We start from the raw sequence: 4,873 nt of genomic DNA on the forward strand, positions 1-4,873 counted from the left end.
GACTGACTCAGGTTCCTCCCCTCATGCACTGTGACTGCAGACCACATTCACTGGCCGCCTTTGTCTTGTGGCTTCTGAGTTCACTTCCTACCGATTCCCAGAACAATCAGTCACCACTCACCAACATTACGCTGTCAGGGTGAGTTCAGGGGCCAAGTGGAAGGAAATAATATGAGGCCGTGAATCTGAGTCAGGAAAGATAATTAGAGAAACAGTTTTCAGACATGTCACGGGGGTCATTAATACATGCATTTGAAACTGTCCCTGCTCAGGTGACTGCATTGGGAACACACCCACCGTTTATAAACCACCTTTTTATAAAATTTCTGCACTTCCTTAAGCTCTTGACAGCTAATGTAATATATCTGAAGCATTGCCACTGCTGTACTGTAGCCTATTTGCACACTGCTAGCTCCCACCGTAGCAATGTGAGCATCACCAGATATTCTACTTGCTGAGGAGGAAGAATTTGGTTCAACAATAATTAAACTGAAGCTAGATGCTGTTAAGGGTTTTTCAACATTCTTTGGAGAGTGGGAACACGCTCCTATCATCCTGACCCCCAACAGCCAAGAGGTCTGACAGTGGCTTTGGCCCCAGTGGGGAGGTGATGGCCCAGTGGTATTATCATTAGTCTATTGATCCAGCAACCCAGCTCACATTCTGGGGACCCGGGTTCAAATTCTACCATGGCAGATGGTGGAATTTGAATCTAATAAAATCTGGGGCTTAGAATCTACTGATGACTGTGTAGCCATTGTCAATTATTAGGGGAAAACCCGTCTGGTTCACTCATGTTTTTTAGGGAAGAAAATCTGCTATCCCTACCTGGTTTGATCTATGTGTGACCTCATACCCACAGCAACATGGTTGACTCTTAACTGACCTATGGGTCAGTTGGGATAGGCTATAAATGCTGTCTCTGCCAATGACATCACTACCCTGTGAACAAATGACAAAAATGATTTTGAAATTTGAGTACAGTAAAATGTGGAAACGAGAAAAACCAAGTAACCATTGTTGTAAAAACGTCTACTTCCCTAATGTCCTTTAGGGGAAAAAACTGTCATCCTTCCCTGGTCTGGCCTACATGTGACTCCAGACCCACAGCAAAGTGGTTGACTCTGATCTATGTTTTGGGCATGGGCAATAAATGCCAACCGGCCATCGAAGCTAACATCTCATGAATAAACAACAAAAAAAGTGCTCTCCTCAAATAGTAATGTCAAGAAAAGAGTGATGATGGGACAAGTGTCGCACGTTTAATCCTTATCGCATTAAATAACACGGGAGTGGCTCACAAATCCTGCTATCTCAGGTCTACATTGATACACAGTCTGTCCCTTGATGCAGAACATGATAGGGCAGCGGATTCCACCTTTGGCCACTCCTGAACTGCACATAGATAAAGCTGACCCTCAGGACAAAATTAATGATCAATTAGTTTGGTATTCTTATCAATGTTCTTCAGGAAATGTTGTGTATTTGAGATAAGGGGTGGGTGAGAGTGAGTGAAGATGCTACACACAATAGTGAGGATGTGTGTTGGTGGGCAGTGGGTGTAGTAACAGAGATAGAGTGAGTGTGAGCTAATGGGGAGAAGATCCTGGCAGTTACGCTGGTGGAGTAGAGAAGGTCCATTGACCTTCTTCCTATATTGCTGGGCATTTATCCAGGTGGTAACCTTGGACCAGACTGGCATAGTGGTCTCCATTGCCAATCCTGGCAGTATGAGGACATCTCATCTTTACATCAGACCCCCTAGCAATACCTCCAGGTCCACAGCCACAATTTCCAGCTGCCCATCAGGTCCAAGGTAAATGCAGGGCAGCTATGGGCATTTCAGAGCTAGGCAGTGTGCACATGGCCTCTTTAAGGTGGCACCAATGCCAAGGATGCTGGTGAATTCTGGGATATCTCTGCAATGGAGAGTTCTTCTGGGGATGGTTTATGGTAAGATGGGACTCAAGTCAGACCAGAGGTGTGCCATGGAGGTGGGATGGATAGTTCATGAGGCGAGTGTGGTTAGATATGGTGAGTAATCTCGCTAGGCATCTTGACACAAAGCCCTTTAAAAAAAAATGGCAAAACTGACACTTAACCAAAAAAAAAGGAAGATTCAACTCTTAAAGGTTACTTGATAACATTTACTCCCAAGATTTACTCCAGGCCATGTGGCATTGAGAAGCAGTTAGCACAAGTGCAGGAGAGAGTTGTTTTATGATGCTTTTGGTAAGGCTTCATCAATTCTGAGCCCAAACTGTAAAGCTGATAAGAATCCTGAATCTGGCTACTCAGTTTATTTTAGGTCCTGTTAGATGTGAATCACCAACACAACACCCTTCTTCACTGTTCATTACTGAGACTGCAAGGAAGCTAATTGTCTTTTCCTTTCTTTTATCTCTTACAAGTTCTGAATAAAGTTAAAAATCACACAACACCAGGTTATAGTCCAACAGGTTTAATTGGAAGTACACTAGCTTTCGGAGCGACGCTCCTTCATCAGGTGATTGTGGAGGGCTCGATCGTAACACAGAATTATAGCAAAAATTTGCAGTGTCTGTGTTACGATGGAGCGTTCCACAATCACCTGATGAAGGAGCGTCGCTCCAAAAGCTAGTGTGCTTCCAATTAAACCTGTTGGACTATAACCTGGTGTTGTGTAATGTTTAACTTTGTACACCCCAGTCCAACACCGGCATCTCCAAATCACAAATATTGAATAGACATGAGAGCAATCTGCTGCCAAAGTGTGTATCAGTGCACCTTGGAGTGCATCATGTAGCGGTTGCACACACACAAGAGATTTTCCATCCTTATCTCACTCCCTTATGGCCCTAGACCCTGAATATTTTGACTGGACCACACAGTGACCACCAGTGGCTCTGCTAGTTAATATAGAGTCAGGATAAATGGGTCTTTTTCTGATTGGCAAGATGTGACTCATGGGGTGTCAGTTTTTTTTTTAGATTAGATTACTTACAGTGTGGAAACAGGCCCTTCGGCCCAACAAGTCCACACCGACCCGCCGAAGCGCAACCCACCCATACCCCTACATATACCCCTTACCTAACACTACGGGCAATTTAGCATAGCCAATTCACCTGACCCGCACATCTTTTGACTGTGGGAGGAAACCGGAGCACCCGGAGGAAACCCACGCAGACACGGGGAGAACGTGCAAACTCCACACAGTCAGTCGCCTGAGGCGGGAATTGAACCCAGGTCCCTGGCGCTGTGAGGCAGCAGTGCTAACCACTGTGCCACCGTGCCGCCCAAAAATATGGAACGCTTCACGAATTTGCGTGTCATCCTTGCGCAGGGGCCATGCTAATCTTCTCTGTATCGTTCCAATTTTAGTATATGTGCTGCCGAAGCGAGCACTAGTTCTCAGGCCCCAATCAATTCGCAATCTATATTAATGACCTGGATGCAAGGATAGAAAGTACTATGGCCAAATTTGCAGAAGACACTAGAATAGATGGATAACCTCACACTTAATCATGTTCAGCTGAGTTGCAATGAAGAAATAAGAAATTTAGAAATGTATTTGGATAGATTATGTGAATGGACCAAAATTTGGCAGATGGAGTTGAACGTGATTAAGTGTGAGATTATCCATTTTGGGCAAAGCAGTAGACAGGCAACTTATCATCTAAATTGAGAGAACCTTCAGAGTGTTTGGTGCAGCAGGATCTGGGTGTCATTGTGCATGAATCGCAGAAAATACTAAAGAGGTACAGCAGGTAGTAAGAAAGGCAAATGGAATTTTGGCGTTTATTGCTAAAGAAGTAGAGAATTAAAATAGGGATGTGTTACTGGACAAGGTACTAGTGAGACTACACCTGGAATATTGTGTGCAGTTTTGATCTCCTTACTTGAGGAGGGATATAGTTGTATTAGAGGTGGTTCAGAGGATATTCACTAGCTTGATTCCAGAGATGAGTAGTTTGTCTTATGGAGATAGACTGAGCTGATATTGGAGTTTAAAAAGATGAGCGGTGATCTAATTGTGTTATATAAAATGCACAAGGGGATTTTGAGAAAGTATAGAGGATGTGTTCTCATGTGGAACAATCTAGTCAGAATTATTGTAGTTTAAGGATAAGGGGTACCTGATTCAAAACAGAGGTGAGGAAAAATTACTTTTCTGAAAGGGTCATGAATCTGTGGAATTCACTCCCCCAGAGTGCTGTGGATGTTGGGACACTGACTAAATTTAAGGAGATGACGGACAGATTTTTCATTAGTAATGGGCTGACGAGTTATGGAGAGTGGGCAGGAAAGTGGAGTTGTACTGAATGGTGGAGCAGGCTCGAGGGGCTGAATGGCCTAAACCTGTTTCTTATATTCAGTGAGGAGAGTGAACTACAAAAGACCTACAGAAACCTTAGATTTAATCCTTCTTTTTAACTCATTAATGAATGTGGCCATTATTTGTTGCTCATCCCTAATTGCCCTTGAACTGAGTGGCTTGCTCAACCATTTCATAGAGAGGTCAACTACATTGCTGTTGGTCTGGCCCAGTAAGGGTCCCCTTCCATAAAGGACTTTAGTGAACTGGATAGGTTTATCCAACAATTGATAATGGACTCAAAGTCATCATTGTTCTCTTAATTCTAGATTCTTTATTGAATTCCAATTCCATCGTCTGCAACAAGTGAGGCTCGATCTTGGATTCCTAGATCATTCCCTGTTTTTCTGGATTAACAGGTGAGGGATAATGCTACTAGGCCATCTCCTCCCCTCTGATAATAACTCCAAATAATATTTCAACACAGTTTAAGCCTACATGTTCATGTGAGAGCTATATTTGAGTTACCTGCACTCCATGAAACTGCCCCCAACTAATTACTACCTCCTCTTACGTAGA

At 43.5% G+C, this 4,873-nt stretch overlaps 1 non-coding gene across 1 annotated transcript; it reads right to left on the reverse strand.

Annotated features, from left to right (window-relative positions):
• Positions 1-3,277: 3,277 nt before the first annotated feature.
• Positions 3,278-3,384, reverse strand: LOC132819945 (U6 spliceosomal RNA). The gene has a single exon (XR_009645158.1). It is a non-coding gene; the product is annotated as a U6 spliceosomal RNA (small nuclear RNA).
• Positions 3,385-4,873: the final 1,489 nt, after the last annotated feature.

This window comes from Hemiscyllium ocellatum, chromosome 10, assembly GCF_020745735.1.
Source record: "Hemiscyllium ocellatum isolate sHemOce1 chromosome 10, sHemOce1.pat.X.cur, whole genome shotgun sequence".
NCBI classification, from domain to species: domain Eukaryota; kingdom Metazoa; phylum Chordata; class Chondrichthyes; order Orectolobiformes; family Hemiscylliidae; genus Hemiscyllium; species Hemiscyllium ocellatum.